General features: G+C 39.4%; 1 pseudogene; it reads right to left on the bottom strand.

Moving 5' to 3' along the window:
- The window catches only part of LOC117434535 (12S rRNA N4-methylcytidine methyltransferase-like), a 50819-nt pseudogene extending 32361 nt beyond the window's left edge, over positions 1 to 18458 (bottom strand).
- Between the last annotated feature and the right edge of the window lie 1251 nt (positions 18459 to 19709).

Genomic DNA, 19709 nt, shown 5'->3' with positions numbered 1-19709 from the left:
TCTAAGACTTTTGCACAGCAGTGGAGATATAATTGTAAGAACAGAGCCTCAATCATAGCTAGTGAATGCAGCTTTGTGTTACATGTATCATTTTTTTGTTTATACAGACACAAAGTGAGGACACTGAGTGATGACCAAAATGAAAGTCCTTGGCTTGGATCTCTAAAAATAAATATTGCTAAAAAATATATCTGCTTTAATAACAGAATAGAAAACATTTAAAGTGCAATGACATATGTGAAGTTTTTTGGTGGTTGCAGTGAAGAATAACATGTTATATGTCTTTGCTAAATAAATAATTAGTATTATTACTACTATTATTAATTGTCCTACACCCCACCTACCAGTAAAACTCACACCCCAAAGTCCCCTAATTCCACCTGGTGTTGGTTGCATGCAATTCCACAGGGAGCCACAGAGAGAGCTGTAAAAACATTAGTCCTTCCAAGAGTGCAACAGTCTACAACCAACACCATAGCAACACATATGCTATATACTGTAAGCTCTAGGTCTCCTGATTACCAGTCAAACATCATACTATATATCTGCCAAAACCTGGTCCCTTCGCATGTAAGCTTAGTACTGCACAGCCTCTCTTACTCGGCAGCTTATCTTTTTACGCAGGAAAAACCTTTCCTGCGGATTTTGGTTTCAGAAAACTCCACTTCTCTGAATCGTGTACAATTGGATTGTTTTTAGCAAGCCTGAGTCAGTTGCTTATGTTCTAATATCATTCTGCTGACTCTGCGGGCCTTTTATCAGAGCAGTCAAAGTGATCAGGATGGCGCATTGTCCTCACATGTGTTGGCAATTCACACACTGATAAATAGATAATTTCAAATAGATTACGTTTATGAATATATATCATTGTCTGTCTACGGTATACTGTATGCCTGTTAATTTTTAGTCTCCTTAGAACAGCAAGTGGCTAGCATCATACTGACAACAGCATTAGCCATAATGCTTCTCACCTTTCTTACAGTCTTATCTCAGAATTTAGGATTTATTATTTTAACTTGAAGAGCAGTATCCTTAATATCAACCTTTAAAAGGAGTGTTTGATCAGATTATAAAAACTAGGATTGGAGTTCAGGCTATTTCAGTAGACCTGTGTGTGCTTCTCTTATTAATTTATAACCATAACACCACTGTGTTGTTAGTATGGGTACCATAATCTATTTGTCTTCCTCATTTAAAAACGGATGTGATTTTCACATTAACAATGCATCCATGCTTATTTAAATAAGCTTGACTTGCATGTTTAATGAATGATTTTACAATACAAATCTAATTCCTAATTTCAATCAAAACATATTTTTACTACGTGCATGTTTCTTGCAAAATAATAATAATGACTCCAACATGAATCCAGAAAAAAGAAGGGAAAAAAAGGGTACAAAAAACAACTGCTGGGGTTTGGGTCACTGCTGTGTAACATTTGAGGGCAGGCTACATTACTGTTAGTAATCCTACAGACAGGAGCAGTTAAAACCAAAATCAACAACTTACCAAAACGTAGAGTGAGGGAGCCCAGGCTGGGAGGACAGTTCATATAGTCTACCGGTTAGCATGGTGTGCAATACATTAACCCTACCAATGATTTACACCTACACAATTTTAATTACAATCCTGTTGACTCAGAACCGTCCTGATAAAAAAAAAAAAAAAAAAAAAAAAAAAAAACTTGGTCAAGGCTTTGGGACGCAGGATCAAGCTAAAAAGTAATGAACAAACCGGAAAAAATACACAACGGCAGCACGCTGAAGTCTTATTTGTTTTATTCATTGCATTATCTCCACTGGGTTCATTGTAAGGTTCCTCTGCTTCCCACAACCACAGAATGTGGGAAGAAACGAGTATATTTGAGACTACCTGAATATGATGAACAAATCAAGCAAAAATGTTACAATGCTATGAGTTCTATGGTGGATTACTTGAACGCTAGATACTGTAGCTAGGACTGCAAATGCCTCAATAGAATACAATGTTATTTTCTATGGAAGACAGTATGTTGGTGGATTTTTTCAGGTTTTATTTTTTGTTTCACACACCCAGGAATTTATTTAATATTGATGTCTGTCCTTACTGTATTGATAATAAGCAGGTCTGTTAATATCCTCTGGGGAGAACACAATGGGGGTATTAAATTAGATCTGTTGCCGTTGATTCAAAGGGATCCCCCTCATCTTCAAGCATGTGTGGCAACTGTGGGATGACCCAAGTTCAGATTTAATGAGCGAAACATGCCTAGTCCAGACTTACTGTTTAGCAACACAAACCACTGTGTTAACGTGTCCATGTCTTTGTACTTTAAAGGTTTGACATGTTAAATCTAAAGAGTGATAAATAAAGGAAAATGTAAACTGTACAAATGAAAACAGGTGTCATATCCTCACTGTTAGAATCGAGTTGCAAAAACAACAGGTGCAAGGGCCTTAGCCCCTTCCTGACTACGAAGTGAGTTTTGAAATTTCACTCTGAACTAGAGACTTGTTTTGTTTGCCAGGGTATTAATGACAAGCTTGTGTATAGAATCAGCCTGTCCTAAGAGGCGTTAAAGAAATGCGTGCACTGCATCCGAATAGTATAGTGTATTAAACAGAATTTTCTACTTTTGTGAAACAAGCCTTGAACTCCGAGATGCAGAACACAGCGTGTGTCTAGATCACGTCGGAGAGTAATCTGCGTCTGTTAAGGGGAGAAGCAGAGCCCCCCTGAGGGGAATCGAATGGGAATTTGAAATACCCTGCAGTCGGCAAGCCAGCACATGTTGCTGGACTAGGAGCAGGCACCAGGAGCTGTGGCTAAGGGGGGGATTTACACAGCCAGCCTGCCCTTTCCCAGCAGGGGGCTCTGTTAAACACAGGTGTAGACATTGTCAGTTACACTTACAGACGCAATCGCACACAAACGACGGAGCTGCTCATGTCAAACAATACGTTTAGTAATACATTTTTATGGGTTGGCCTTTGAGACTGATTAGGCTTGTGTAGAACAGTTTTTTTCTGAGTAAGTTTTGGCTTTAATTTATATGTGCCACTTTATAACAGTAGTTTTGTGTTCAGCGCCACAGTGCAATGTTGGAATTTGTTGCTGTTGCATGTATTAGTTGAGATTCCCCTTTGGCCCCTTGTCACTGTGTGAAACACCAGTTGCAATGATATTCTGCTATGTGTGGCTGGTTAAACCCCCAACCTCTTTAAATACCGCACAGCACAGTAACTTGCGCTGCGTTTTAGTTTTGTTTTACGCAGTTACATTTGAAGTCTCTTTCCTTGGAAACTACAGTACTGTACATGCTTCCACTATTGACCCCCTAATGTCCACAGAAAAAATGAAAAAAGCCTGGACTTTATTCAGCAGCTGACTGAAACCATGTCTCTCCTGAAGGTGAATTTCATGGTATTCAACAAGACAAAGCGAACACGGACCAAATCCATTTGGATAAAAAAAAAAAAAAAAAAAAAAATCACCCCGCTAACTGAAGTGGAGCCTAACCACGAACAAAACAAGAATGACAAAATTACAAGTTTAGCATGGCATCCTGTCATTAGAGGGGCAGAGAGCCTGTATGTAGATTGGTGACAGGATCCTTTCATGGCATTAGCAGGTCATCACTCTTTACAAGTCGTAGCCTAAAGGCCTCCACGAGTTAAGACTATAGAATTCTTGAGAGAAGGCTATTCACTGTTTTAACTCTTTCCTATTTGTCCACAGAGATATAATGTGGCACTTGTACAGGGAGATGCAAGAGGAATAATGTTTTTCTGATAAGCATGATAAAATCCATATCAAATAAACATATCATACATTTGATAATAATATCAATCCTGACTACAAGAAGGTAAAATGATAAGAAACTAAGTCAAGTTGACAAACTCTTCAGCTAGTGCTTTCATCGGTGTACAGTGCATTAAGCTGCGGAAGACGCTATCCAAAAAATGTAGATATTCCAGTCAGTTTGTGCCTTCATCAGTGTGCAGTAACTCTACCGTACAATTTATTTAGCAGATGCTTTTATCCAAGGTGACTTACAGACTAGGGTGTGTGAACTATGCATCAGCTGCAGAGTCACTTACAACTACGTCTCACCCGAAAGACGGAGCACAAGGAGGTTAAGAAAACTTGCTCAGGGTCACACAATGAGTCAGTGGCTGAGGTGGGATTTGAACCGGGGACCTTCTGGTTACATGCCCTTTTCTTTAACCACTGGACCACACAGCCTCCTAACAATTCTGAGTGACCGTTTTGAAGAAACAGATGATAAAACGATAAGAAATGTTTGTCTACTGGAATCGTTTTTATTCCATTTATTATTTTTATGAAATATGCAACGAACTGTATGAAACTTTCAGACCAGTCACTTTGAAAATTAACACTGGTGCTAAAATGTTACAACTCTGGTGCTAGATCACAAGTGTTTGTGTGAAAATAAATCTCCATATTTGCAGCATTGAAAACATTAGCTGCATAAGACAGACGGCAGTGTTACCAGTGGTTATAGCTGTGGACACAGAGCCAAGAGGTCCTGCTGTGAAGCCCAGAGCAGCCACAGACACAGGGCTTGGTGTGCGGTGCTAGGGAGTCTGTTGCTTTCCATCCATCCAATGTTTTTTTCCTGAGATATCTATGACAGGTTTTATTTTTTTAAGACGAGCAAATTTAAAAAACAAAACAAAAGGCCCAAAGCACATATACTGTAGATAAAGATGTTTTAAAAGATTATCTGGTAGTACTTCAGATTACACAATGCCATTGACGTGTAATTGCATAGTCATTACAAAGTAAGTGCAGGAATAAGTTGGTAACTACACAGTTATTACAATGTAATTATATACATATGCATTACCTGTAATCTGAAGTGCTACAGATGCACCTTATAGCTAATGAAATTATTGTACATTTCATAAGATCACTGTGTAGTTTTGACAAATGCACATTTTATAGCAACCATGTATTTTCATTTTAAAACAAAGCTAGGTGTACAGCTCTCAGTGTACATGCCATGCTTTCAGGTAGTTGGTTTCAATTCCCAGGTCATTCCCTCTCTGAAATGTCTTTGGTGTCAAAGTATGTTACTGCCAGCCTGTCATTAAGTACGGAAAGCAAGTTGGTTGGTTTATGGCAGGACTAATGGGCTAGGCACTATTTCATCAACATCACTTCAGACCAGCTGAAAGTAGGAAATACAAAGAGCATTACTTTTTTGCCGGATATTATTTACATTACATGTGTTTCTTTCAAAACTGCACATAGTGAATAGAAGTGCACCACCGGTTTCATTATGTGTGCCCTCTTTATGAAATAGAGTGGTTTTCTGCAGCAACTGTTTCCAGACAAAAGTGTGTAGGCTGCTTTGTAAATGCACTTTGCAACATGCATTGGCCAGCCTTAACTGCTGGTAGCTGGCAGTTGCAAAAGGTGTCGCTAAGAGAGAAAGGGTTAAAGAAATAACCGAACATGCATTTAAAAGCAATGCACATGCCGCACTTAATAGTGAACTGCCACTCGGTCTAGTTTAACACCACAAAGTAGGCACTGATGCACAGTAATTGCCCTCCACTGGAGCTCCAGTGAATAGAAGACAGTGCTGTGAGCCAGACAGGTTTCCACAGTATGCTTTGTGTGTAGGTAAGCATTATCTCCGATATCATCTTACAGTATAGGGATCTGATTGAGGCTGCCCATTATTACCCATGGGAGGCTAGAACAGAAAGAAAATGACATGGGGCCAAGTTCATTATCTGAATTGGGTGCATAATGCTAGCATCTTCCAGTTGTTGGCTTTAACAATTTACCTTGAATAGAATTGATTAAAAGTCAATTGGGGGGGGGGGGGGGGGGGGGTGGGAGGCGGGGGGGGGGTTAGGAACTGTAGGAACTGTGTGTTTCAGGGGAGATACAGGGGAGGGACAGCGGGTAAAAGTTGCTTAATTTGCCAAAAGCCTGCTTGTCCCAATTGCAATTAGACCGCCATTCGGAGCGGAAAGGTTAACTAGAGTTAATGGCAAACCCCAGGTTCTAATTCTGTGCTGTCTCCGGGTCTTGTTTGTTCAGCAGTTAGCATACTTACATTACAGCTTCTGGCTGTTTTCTGAGAGTACTTGTTTATCGAGGCTGTTTTCGAGGCTACTGCACGGCAATAGCGACACAGACGGGCGCTGAGTGAAAGCTTGCTTGTTTACATTGAGGAGGAGTGCGTCCGCTCCACAGGAGAATTACTACGGAACCCAGTCGGTCACATTGCTGTTTGTGTACTTGGGTAGGCACGTCTTTTGTTGGTGATTTGAAAACACGCATCACTATACTGTACTCGAATTTAAGACGCAGGCCATTTTTGAGAAGAAAAAATTGGTTTAAAAAAATATGTTTTAAATTCAAAGGAATACGGTATACCCTATTTCAGTGAAAAAGCCAGAAAAATTTAAACTTCCTTTAACCTTAATTAATCACAGACACCATGTTTCGCAATGAAAATACATGTTTGCTATTACATTAATTCTATCAAAACTGCAACTATGTAGGTAACTGAAGTGCAAAATAGGCACGGTTTGTGGAATTGGTTTGTTAGCTACAATTACTTTTATTAGTTTATTATTTGTAATGAAACCTGCCATACTGCTACCATCATACCACCAATATACTGTACACAAGCTTGGTGTGGCAAAACATAACTCAAGCAGCTTTGTTTTTGTACTTTGATCACAAAAGACCCTGTAGGGCTGCCTGTTGGCCTCTTTCCTAGAAATAGCAGATCCACATTAGGGATGTTGAAACAAACACATTGGATTTCACTTACCAATCAAAACAACAAGACGCTGTGTTCCATGTGCAAATAGACCTGTCAATCATAATACATTTAATGGACATTATTTTTTTCTCTTGTGCCAAAGTGAACAAAGTTGCCTCTCTCACCTTTCCCGAGCCATGCACTGCGGTTAAAAGGGAATATTTGCCTTGGGATCAGGTAAGCCGACAGACACAGGAACAGGAAGGGACACAAATACAAAACCAATAATAGCATGAGCACTGAGGCCCAATGATGTTTTAATGACTTCCTGAGTAACACTGCTGCCTAAGAGGCGAGCTAACCAAAACACCAGTGCCTGCAGTCATTCAATGGCAGACTTCATCAGTCATGTAACTCCTTGATTGCTTTACAAAAGGATTGTCCTTAATAGAAGTACAGATTGAATAGTCACTTTTAAGTACCGAAAGCACAAAATGTAAGGAAACCTAAAGCTACATATGAATTCAATAAGCTCAGGGGACAATGAAACCAGTACACTGCATGTTCAGTTGGTCAAATACCCACCTGTCTTTTATCTGCCATTAATTGACACTGGACTGTGCAATGCACAAGACTTTTTCATTTAATGCATCTAGCTGTTATAGTGTATGTATTAAATGGCCAGCAGGTGGTGCTGGTGTATATACCAGTGGGAAAATCTAGTAACCAAGAAGGCTGGGGGCACTGCTTTTTGGATTTGGCTACAAGATAAATATTACAGCAGTGCATTGGCTTAAACAAACAAACCAAAAAATATCTGACCCAAACCATTTAATTTTAAACATTGCAATCGTTTTGTAATCCTGTTGCAATGTACATTAGTTTATTAAATATCACATATATTTATATGACTGATCGGTTTCTTCTACCTTGGCTGTTTTTCTACATCTGAAATGTTTCTTGTCACATTGGAATATGTAGCAACAGAGTAAACTGGTATTGTTAAGATGCCATAAATTAAAGGTGAAACAACACTAAACAAAATAGCTGTCCTGTGACAACCCACAATGCAGAATGCTGGCAGGATGTCATGACAATGCTGACCCTCTGCAGCAGTAGACTAACAGCCAGGAGATTCTGGGTTTGAATCGCAACCACAGCAGGAGGGAAAAATGAGCTATTCTAATTATATTCTGAGTTACAATGATAGCATGGCAAGCAGTTGGAATGCGCAGAAACGGTTCATTAGCGTTAAATAAGCTGGCACTTGTTTTTCTTGTCAGGCCATATTTACAGTTCTCCGATCTGAACCAGAAGGGCAGACCTTACCCGCTGTGGGTAGGCAAATTATCCACACCCCCGGTAAGCTAAGAAAATGAGCCACCTGAATTAAATACCGGGAGGCTAGCTTGGCACATACGCAGAATATAAAAATACACATACAAGAAATGAAGTTGACATTCTCAGCATGAAATCCCTTAGCACGGGGCAGTAAACCTGTAGGCGGATGAAATACATCTTTCACTTGGGTCACATCTGAAGTGAGGTCTTGGTTATTGCAGAGAGGAGTGTCACTCTCGATAGGCTTTGGTGCTGCCGTGACTGTTCTTAAGACAATGCTGATGTTACCTATGATAACCTAGCCGAGTATGAATAATAGAAGCGAGGTCATAGACATATAGGGTTACAATACACGGCAAAGGGAACTACTTCATTCCTTATTGCTTCTTAAACCAACAATAATCATTTTTAAAAGAAACTGATAAACAAAGGCTTGATGAATAGTTTTCCAAAGTTGAACAAACATGCAAATGCTAGCTCACGATCCACCTTTGGTTACATTTGTGTTTATTTAAACACTAGTGGTGTTTTTTTTTTTTTTTTTTTTGATTGTTTTGTTGAGATGCCTTTTTTTCAGGTAAAGATAAAACAGACATTGTCTTTATTCTTTTTTTTCTTTGGTCGCCTTTACCTTTCTATGATGTATGCCATCATTCTGAGTGCTTTTTATTACGGTTATTGGAATTGTATTTGTTAGGGTGCTCTCAGGAGCTGCTCTTCAGTTCAATTTGCTTGCTGGAGATGTATGTGATATACTGTAGGTTTGTGTGTTTTATAGGATTAAGAGCCAGTGAGGTAGTTAGCTTCCCAGCTCTACCAGTTACACACACAGTGTATGCGCAACAGGTTCAAAAGTGAATCAGGGCAGTGTTTAAAGAGACCAAAGTTTCATTTCCAGTGAGTTCCTGGGAAAAGGAAGCCAAATTAAAAACAAAAAAAAAAAACTAAAAAGGGGGGCTTTACCGATATCAAGAGCTTAAACAAATAATAAATAATGAAAAACAAATGACATAAAGCACTTGCCTTGCCCACATTCCTCTCACGTTCAGGGAAGCAAGTACTTCAATTAGCAACGGTTACACTCGACGGCTCAAGTGCAATTGCAGGATTACCTCTAATCTGGTAAACAAGGCATCCGTTTCCTGGTTACCTAACCTCTGAACTCGTGTGCATGGAAACCAGCCCAATGGATGAAGTCAGCATACAAAGTAGAGTTGCACCTAAGGATGAGTTTGCATTTTTTGTTTAAAGGGTTGTATATCAAGATATTGGAAAAGTTAATGTGGTAGCATGCATGACCAAAGATTGTGCTTCCAAGTCCCTTATACTTATTTAAGAAGAAAAAAAAAAAACACCTCTCAATATAAATATTATCAGTGATGCAGCTCTTAGAAAATATGTCTGCAGCATAGAAAATCTTAGGTCCTACCTCCTAACGAACTGGTCAAAGCACCTGCAGATAAAAACCTATACAATGAGGAAAGTCTGAAAAGGATGGATTAATGACTGGACACACCTGACACAGTTAGCATCCCTTACCTCTGCTTCTGAAGCTGAGGGAACACAAAGCCACTTTTTCAGGAACAGTGGCTTGAAACCTGGTTCCAGGAGACTGGAAGATCTAGTCTGAGACAACTTTGCTGTATCAAACCCCAAGTCTCTCCTGGTGTGTCATGCAGTGGCCTGAAAACTAGTCTCCTGAAACCATGTTCCAAGCCACAAAGTGGCTTCGTGTTCCCTCAGCTTTACCCTCAGAGCCCACTCTTTACAGAGAAACTACTTTATAAGAGGTCAAACTGTGATCAGACTCCTTCTGGAAGTATAGGAAGGGCAGAAAGCAATCCAGACCCCACTGATTCCATGCAATCCAAAAAGTACAGCTCGTGATCACTGCATGCATGTCTCACTGCCACAGCAAACCTGCTGAAACAAGCTCTAATTACGTCATTTTCAACTAAATAATGGCAATTATTTCTAACCTTCCTGTGCCACCTTTATCCATCCCCCCTCCTGCTGCACTTCCAGGTCCCGCATTCAATTACCGCCGATCTGCATGCTGGTTTCACAACCTTGTTTGCTCACGGCACATGAACGCTAATAGTCTCTTGTGTGTAATTGGTCTTTGAATATCTTGTTTTCAAACATCAAAGTTTCGGATGAAAGACTGACCCCGCCAACCCGCATCTGTCCAGCGTCACTGCATTGCAAACAAGCCTGCCTGGCAATTAGGACACGTTCACCTTTAGCTAAAAACTGCAGCTCAACAACATTGGCATGCCACTGACTGTGGGGCCACAGAGATCATTCAACTCATTTGCAGCTGCATGTTGTCTTTGTGTTCGTGGAAGGATCGTGATGAAGGGTGAGGTTTTTAGTATCAGGAATCACAGCAGGATGGAGTGTGAAATTAAACGTGTGATACAGGGTCTCTCACAGTCTCATCTGGGTGCGAGCGAGTTGGGGGTCCCATTCATGAATCTATTTACAGTACAAATAATTAGTGTATCTGTCTATGTCACAGCAGTTCCATTGCTTTTCTGGGCTCATATTGGTTCTAACGCACAGAACACATACTCCTGAGTCACTAGCAACGAATATGCTTATTATTAATAGCCATTGAGGGGTTGTTTTCAGTGTTTTAGTGGACTGCTTTGTTACAGCAATCTGTAATTCTGCTTGTTTTGCTCCCCATCATTGTGAAGGCCCATACATATTCTTAAATCAATCCACACGTTTTGAGTGTTACAAGCTTTTTTTTTCTTAGAAGCATATAAGAAAGCTTGCTCAGATAATAAGTTCATACGCTGATAAACAAAACAAACACACATACACATGAACACTCTTGGTTTGAGCCCAGCTTGATTAAGGGATTAGCCTTTCTTCACAGCATCCTGCTTAAATGAGGGAGGTGGGTACCAACAGAGGAATAAGTGTACAGGACCTCACCACTCAAAATGATTTAGTACCTCAATTCAGCTTGACAGCACAGATAGAGACAGATAGATGCATTGGAAATCAATTTGCAGTTGATATCTTTAAAACGATTTCCCACGCCGGATGACGTAGCAAGACAGCTTTTCACTTGATGCATCCACCTGACTTCAGGGAAATTGCACTGAATAGCGTATTCATTCAGAAGCAGTACTACACTGTACGATTAGGCCTAAGAGGAGACCTGTGGGGAACCTTAAAGAAAGGTATGTGTTTAATATGTGTAAAGTATTGGTTTTGGGGACTGGTAAACGGCTTAGCCGTCCTGTTGAGTAACTAGACCTTTGGAAAAGTTTAGGAAGCACTCCTTGATGGAGTTTGTTTTGTTTTGTTTGTTCATTTTGTGTTTTGTAAATGAATAAATATACAGGCACCACCCTGTTTTACACCCTGTCATTATATACTGTATTCAAGCACATATGTATGTATTCATTTGTCACATCTCCACTTACCAGCATTATAAATGTAGTAATAGTATAATGTATTGTTAGCAAATGCATGTATGTCATGTATTTATTACATCTCCTTTACCCAATGCCATTGCAGTATATTGGACATAAACTGTAGTCTAACTACAGTGGTTTGCAGTTATTTTTTTTACTAATTTCAACAAGTCTTTTTGACTTACAATGCACTGCATACATATACATTATATATATATATACACACACACACACACACACACACACACACACACACACACATACACAAAAGATGCTTCCTCTCATACACAAAAATGTATGATCCCTTTGTCATGCATAAATTGGTATTTTCTGCAAAACATCAATTGCTCCAAACCACTGTGGCTTGTGATATTAACAAGATTTATGACGGCAGTGCTTCGTTGTCCATCCTGCAGCTCATAACAGTTCATAAATGTGAATGCTGAACAGGGGTTTGCTGGAGAGGGGTTTGCAGATGATGGGAGACTGTCTGAATGCTAATGAGCAAATAAAGCAAAAGGGCCCCAGCAAACACGCAAGTTAAGGCAACTAAAGCAACATACAACAAGGAGAACAAGCTGGATTGGTAAAACATAGTTCTTCAAGTTGTCAATCAGTTACACTAAACTGACAACTGCACTTTAATTAAATCTGAGACTGTTTCCAATTAGTTTAGAGTCTAGAGCTGTGCTGGCCTCATGCTGCCTGTATGAGTCAGTGGGCTCTGACTCATCCCACAAAACTATTCTTTTGGAAGAAATATCCGAGAGCATCCGTAAAGGATAGCAGATCAAAAGAAAATAATAACAACAACAACAATCTTCCCGTATTGAGATGACCCTGACACTTCTATAGGATGTGCTTGGATTAAAGTTTGAAATCTGAGTGAGAGAGAGAGATGATTGTATTAGAAAACAAAAATAAATGCTACAGGTATACAGGTCGTTATTATATATGTCTTTTTTTTTAAAAGACAGGTGTAATCATTCATCTAACCTAGTTGTTATTAGGAAAGCTAATTTGCTTGAGATAATTAGGGTTTTAATGAATATGAAAAACAAAATGCTTCCGAGTGCACTGGTATTTGTTTTACTCAAAGACAAAAAAAGGAATGAAAGATGGAAAAAATAAACAGTGAACTTAGTGCAAGTGGTAAATCTAATCAAATATCAGATAGAATAATTTCCATTTTAAAAGTGTTCTAACGATTCACAGCACCTTTTATTAATCATGCAGATCACAATAAATCAACGTCCAGCTTTTGGAGCAGAATACACACAGACAAACACAGTCAAAAGAAGATTGTATAGACTTATTGCTGCAGCATAAGATAGCACATATTATCTTTGCAAAGCACCATCAGCAGCTTTATGAATAAATAGAGCTGTTTTTAGGGGAATAGTAAATAAAGACAAGCAGTGTTTCGATATGCCTAACTAGGTGACTGAGGGAAGTGGAAAAGGGCTGCAAACTTTGTATCTCTGGATTTGCTTCTTTGACTGCAGTATATTTCTTTGAATGCCTTTTTCATCAGTATTTATCAGTATGACCATATTCATCAGTACACACGGTTGGTTCATTCAGGAGGCAAGTGTTCAAATCAAATCCCCGATTCCTGGAGTGTCCAGACATAAATCTAATCCTAACCTTAAAATCACAGTTTTACCCCAAACGTAACCCTTTAAAGTCACAAGAAGACTGTGAAATTGCTACTCACTCTCGCTGATGGGCAATTGAATATGTATCTCTTTACAAGAGAGGCTACTGGTATTCAATGTGTGTATGCACCTGGAGCATTTTGTACTGGATACATTGCAACATGAGCCCTGATGCATTCAGCCCAGTTCATTTGGATAGATATAAGATAGAGGAAACTAGTGATGAAACTAGTGGTAGGTGAGTTTCCCCAAGTACGTTGCTCAGATCTGAATTTAAAATGTCTCCCACAACTACTGTAGTTGATGCAACAGTTGGCAGAAAAACAAAAGTCTGTTTGAGAGTTGCCTCGTCTTACTTCGCTCCGGTAGACTTTTATGTGTTACAGTCCTGACCGCAAGGGCTGTTATTCTGACGCTCAATCTCAAGGCACAGGATGGATGGACTGAGCCCCAGTGAGCACTGCTGGAGCATGTTGGCGATGTGAGAATACACACAGCGGATGCCTCCCGATTCACGCCTGCTCACAGTAAATGGAGCAAGCTCAAGTCTCCACAGGACTTTTCATAAAGTTTTTGTTTGCGTATAAAGTTTGCCATGCGGGCCCTGTTCATGAAGCTTTGAGGACTTTTTTAAGGAAAGTTTTGTTAAAGCCCGCTTTGATCGATTCAGTCAACCTTGCAGTTTTTGAAACCCATTTTGCAACAGATTTTGAGAGACCTACTTTATTCCCATTTAAAAACACACTGTTCAACCTAGCAGACATTTTATTAAAAACAGTAGACCTTAAAGTTTGTTAACAGGGCCCACTGTTGAAAAAGAGACGCACTGCATGCTTGTCTTTTGACACACTTGCCAATGCAGTGGTGTGTTCTGGGGGGTGTCTTCCAGTGTCTGGAACATTAATTGAACAGCGCCGTAAAAAGGGAGCTTCCACTTTAAATAGAATCTGCTGTATATTGAATATTGAATAGAATAAGCGGTATGTCGAATATTATTACAATCCCATTTGAAAACTCCATTATTGTCTCAGAAGTGGACCTTCCGGCTCTGCCCAATGAAAGCTAACACTGTCTGTACTGGTAGTGGAACTGAAGTCATTACAATCTACTTCTTTGTGTTCTCAACCTGTTTCTATGTAATTTCATAAATTTGTATTGCAATGTCGTTACAGCCCCCATTTTGGAATAGTAGGAGTTTAATGTCAAAAAATATCAAAAGAGAGAAATATCATGCCCTTGACGTTATGAAAAACAAATATCACGCCCTTGACCTTATGAAAAACAAATATCATGCCCTTGACCTTATGAAAAACAAATATCACGCCCTTGACCTTATGAAAAACAAATATCATGCCCTTGACCTTATGAAAAACAAATATCATGCCCTTGACCTTATCAAAAACAAATACCATGCCCTTGACCTTCTGAAAAACAAATATCATGCCCTTGACCTTATGAAAAACAAATATCATGCCCTTGACCTTATGAAAAACAAATATCATGCCCTTGACCTTATGACAAACAAACAAATATGCCCATGGCCAAAAAAATGTAAAAACAACGCACTCACTTTTTATCACTTTTTTTCATTATTCCTGAAGTTTCAGCATCTGAATTTACAAGTTAACTGTGCGTCTCGATGCTTATTATTCATAGGCCAGTCAATTAATTGACTTTGTTGAATCAATTAAAAAAAAAAAAAAAGAATTCTATTTCTAAAGTGCTCTCCTCCACCATGTGCTGACATTATATTACAAAGTAAAAAAAAAGAAAATAACATTGTTAACAACCCACGAAAGATGAGGCACAGAGAGGTCTTGAGAGGTTGACAAGCATGAAATAATGTGGGCAAGTAACAGCAACCCAATCGCAGCTCCAGGGAACACCACAACAGTGAGGCTAAATACACAGACTGAGTGCTCTGTTATCTCTCTGTGTTTCCACATGTTGCTGAGTGATGAACAATCACACAGCCGCGGCTTTTATAATAAAGTCTTTTCAAGTTTTGAACAGGAATGAAAACCCACCAATATTGCATTTGAGAAGTTACTTACATCTAATATATGCACAAAAAAACTCCTCAAAACTGTACAAAATATCCAGCAGCTTACACACCTCACCCAAACCTAAGGCACTTTTTCCAGATAATGTTTTCCATTTTAAAGCATAGAAATCTTGTAAGCACCTTAAATCAGATGCCAGTATCTCTGTACAGAATAACTACCACTAATAATATCACTAATAATGTTCAGGGTTTTTTTTTTTTAGTTTTGTTTGTTTTTCTCTAACCACAACCAAAGAAGTGTTGCATGCTGGCTGTTATGCGTCATACTTTCATTAGTGCTGTCCACAGGGAATTCGGGTTTAGTACCAAGACACATTTTATGTAAGTTCAGATTGTAAATATTTTAATAAAATGTGCTGTAATAAATTCACAATCCCCACAAAAAGCAATACTACATAATAAGTCATTTAAAATACTCGGATAAAATTTCATTGCATAGAAAATTCAGTAGCAAATATGATGGAAATTGTTACCTTGCTTTATTTCTTATTTACATAAAATACTGTACCATGCATTATATCAAGATGTTTTTATTTTGCTTAAGGATTCTGTCCAGACGTATATGAAGCTATGGATTTGTTTGCTTTTCATTGTGAAGAGCACTTAGAGACAGACGTTTTCAAGAGCCTTCAATTACAAGGACATTGTTGCCAATATCCAACCCTAGGATTCACATGGTAGACACTGGACTTTTGTTAAATGCTGGCCGAGTCGTGATCCCTTCCTATAGAACCCCATGTAACAGCATCCAGCTCTATATCCATGTGCTGACTAGGGTCATTCTTACTTAGCTTCCATGGCTCTTCCTTTTATGAGCCTCTTCACTTAAACCAGTGCTGTCCAACGTATGACTCAATGTGACCCAAAATATTAATAGAACAGCCCATTTAAGTGGCAATTCAAAAGCAATACAAGGAAAATGGGTCATCTTAAGCAGAACATTCAGTCAATGCAACTTAGTTTAATTGCATTTATTTGCAACGATTTATTCAGTTTTTGTTTACGAAAGCAGTTTATTTTCCTCTTTTCCTCCTACAGAAGTTGTTCAGTTTTTTTTTTTATGAATGAATCACATCATTTTTCCTCTTTAAAATTCAGGATATCAGTTATAACCTCACAGTAACACAGGTTTTGTTGCAAGCTCTTGTAATGTGATAACAAAAAAACCATTTAAATAAAATAAAGACTGCAGCAAAATCAGGATGTGCCCAATACTGGTTCAACAATGTGATAATTAATTACTGTAGGACCTAGATGTTGGTTTCATTGATTCAATTAAACCATTAAAAGAAGGGCTGAAACAAAGAGCTGGATTGGAGGGGTCTAATTTGCCCACTGCTGTTTTGGATGTTTTACAAATCTTTCATTAAGTGCCCTGAACGGCTGTCAATTATCAAGCATCTCACTGAAGCATGCCCATTCCTATTAGTTCAGTGGTTAGAGTGCCGGCTTACAGTACACATCCACTTTGTCTGTAACGCATCATTCAATCAACAACCCTGCTTCTATACTAGACCTTGTTTTTTGTTTAACAAACTTTGGATTCCACAAGTAGTCTCGAGTGTAAAATCTGAAATTTTACCTAAAGCGGCTTTTAACAGGATCGTCAAGAACTGTTTTGCTAACTTTCAAGGGATGTTTAATCAGAGCCACAAGATGCTCTTAAACCCCTATCAAAAGGCCACTTAAGGAACATGTTTTGGTTTTTTGTACATTTGTTAGACAAGGGATTTTCTATGTACAGGAATGTGGCATTTCCCCTGAAATGACAGCGTACACTCCAACTTGGTAAACAATCAATTATTGAACAAAGTTACGTTCGCTACAGCAAATGCTGGCTATTTCTCAGGCCAAATCTGTTAGAGCAGTGACCTACAAAACTCAGCTGTCGATGAAACAGCCTGACGGCAGCATCAATAGAAAGTTAATAAACCAGGTAGGGATAAGTTGCTCTGCAACTAAGAAAGTAAAAGAGTGCATAACAATGAATAACCACCTTCTTTCAAAGGCCTATTCTCGATGTATTTTCTCTATCAAATATTGTCATGCATGTTTGCATTAAAATGCAAGCCATCTGCACTGTGAATCTAGTGTGTAAACTCAGTCGCATCTAATATCAAAGAGGGGCTTCAGCCGGTTTCATCTGGATTCTACAATCCAATCTGACACCTGACATTACACACAAGTCAATGATCACCACCAGGGAGTGGAGACCAGCTTGTATCCTACAGCACCCTATACAATATCCTCTCTCTCTATCTATCTATAGATAGCAACTTTGTTCTGCAGGGTTTCATTTCACATTGTCAATCACCGAGCCGAACCGCAAGTGTTTAATTACAGGGATTAATTATTCAAGACGTATTTCAATACTTGAGGCACTAAAACGATGCAAGACCCACAGCCAAACAGAAACAATAATAAAAATAACAACAACAATCCACTTTGCACCAATTTTGCATATTGTTATTCTACTGCTTTTATTAGTAGTATATAAACCTGATGGATACACAAGACCCTGCTGCATCAAGGGTACTGAATTGTGAAATCCTATCATCAAAGCCCCCTTTACTCCTTTTTTTATTGTTTTATGATTGATTATGTGTTGATTTTTTTTACTCCTTATTTATTGTGTGTGATGTAGTTTGCTGTGGTGGTGTGAGCCTCTTGCCAGGTCGTCATTGTAAATGAGAATTTGTTTTCAATTTACTCATCAGGATAAGTAAAGGTTTTGATTGATTGATTGACCTCCTTTGAATTCCCCGTTAATTTTAGACAAGCACAGTGGATGTCATTAAATGGTTAGATTTGTTTCTTTTTACATTAGGCAGGTAATGTTGAAAGCAAATACAAGTAACGTTGTCCCATCTGTTCTTTATCTGTGCCAGGCTTACAACTTTTATAACATCCCATATATATTTCAAATACTTTTAATATTGCAACATAATAGAAATCATGGGACAGACCAACTGGAATCCCCACTACTGAAGCACTGGAGTAATTCATTTTGTCAGCTGTTAAAAAAAATAAAACTGCGGCTGGTCAAATTTTGACAAGGGAAATGGAGCTCCGTGGGGCCAGGTGGTGGGCTGGTTTGAAAGCTCAGGTGGTGACAGCCCAGTTCCTCAACCCAGAGGAACACACTTTTCACAAACGCCTACCTGCACCTTCATTAATCTGGCACAATCGGTCACGCTTGAGAAGGGCCAGTCGGATTCCCCGTGGTGCATCCTGGATCTGTGCCTGCCTGCCAGGCCCTGGGAGGGAAATGAAAAAAAGAAGGGCTTCCCGTCTCTCCCCAGAACTGTCATCAATCACAGAAGCTCTGCGGGGGGGGGGGGGGAGCCCAGCACTTCTTGTCCACTGTGGTCGCCCACACGCAGTGTGTGGAATTGATCAGCTTGCTAAACCGCAATGAGAACCTTCAACTTGCTTGACGTCTCAGAAGCTGGTGGGGGAACACTGTGTAAAAGTTCTGCTATTTAGAGATCAGATTGTACTTTTTCATAGGATAAACCGCTATAAAGCAAATGACTCGACGGCAGTGGAGGATGGATTGTAAGTGATCAATGTTATTCACTTGCACACCCCCTACACTGTACAATCCCTATCTCATCCTCTCATTAGCATGCTTTAAAGTAAAGGAAACAAGAAAAAAAGCAATGCCTGTGTCTGGGGTTATGTTTGCATGACTTTACAGGTAAGTATATTTTTTATGATAACTTTCTCTTCTATACCCCCCAAGTTGTTTGGATCTCAGACCATCGGACCACCCCAGGAACGCACAAGAACCACACAGGCAAGTAGGTAAAATGGTTGTTCTTTATTAAGGCAAACAACAAAATCAACATAACACTTCACAAAGAAATGTCAATAAGAACACGTATACCCCCTAAAATAACAATGGTGTTCCCCAGGGTGCTATAAGTTAAAATCCACACAGTAAGTATTCAGGTAAGTAAGCAGTATAGTTCAGTCCCACCGGAGGATTTCAAAACGTCCCACACTGTTTAGAAGGTAGCTGAATTATGTCCACAATACTATTAGTGTCACCTGACCTTCAATGGCCGCAGAGTGTCTCGTTCCTCAAAGGACAAAAAGCAATCTTCTCCAAAGTCGTCTTTACCCACTAAAGTCCAACTGGCTCCTTGCCAATACTTTGCATCCAGATCCCACGCCCGCCTCTAGGGGGTCCTTCCTCCCTCCCTCTGTGACATCGATCCTGAAGAAACAATGAAAACTATCCGTCCTTAATACTCGCTCTCCCCACCCCGTCTCACTCTCTGAGCAGAGCTAATTCACACACTCCACATTCAGACCCTCCCTATAAGAGCATCTGTCTTCCGACCCGAATAGGTGCGAGCCTTGCCTATCGGGGTGTCTGCGGGTAATAACAGCAGTCCGTCTTCTTTGTAATCATTTTCTGGAAAGGAGGGAGAGAGGAGGCAAGCCCTGGAGACAGACAGAACTACAATGCATTA

The sequence above is a fragment of the Acipenser ruthenus genome, chromosome 28, assembly GCF_902713425.1.
Source record: "Acipenser ruthenus chromosome 28, fAciRut3.2 maternal haplotype, whole genome shotgun sequence".
NCBI classification, from domain to species: domain Eukaryota; kingdom Metazoa; phylum Chordata; class Actinopteri; order Acipenseriformes; family Acipenseridae; genus Acipenser; species Acipenser ruthenus.
The sequence above is the reverse complement of the archived record's forward strand: the minus strand, read 5'-3'. Positions and strand labels throughout refer to the sequence as shown.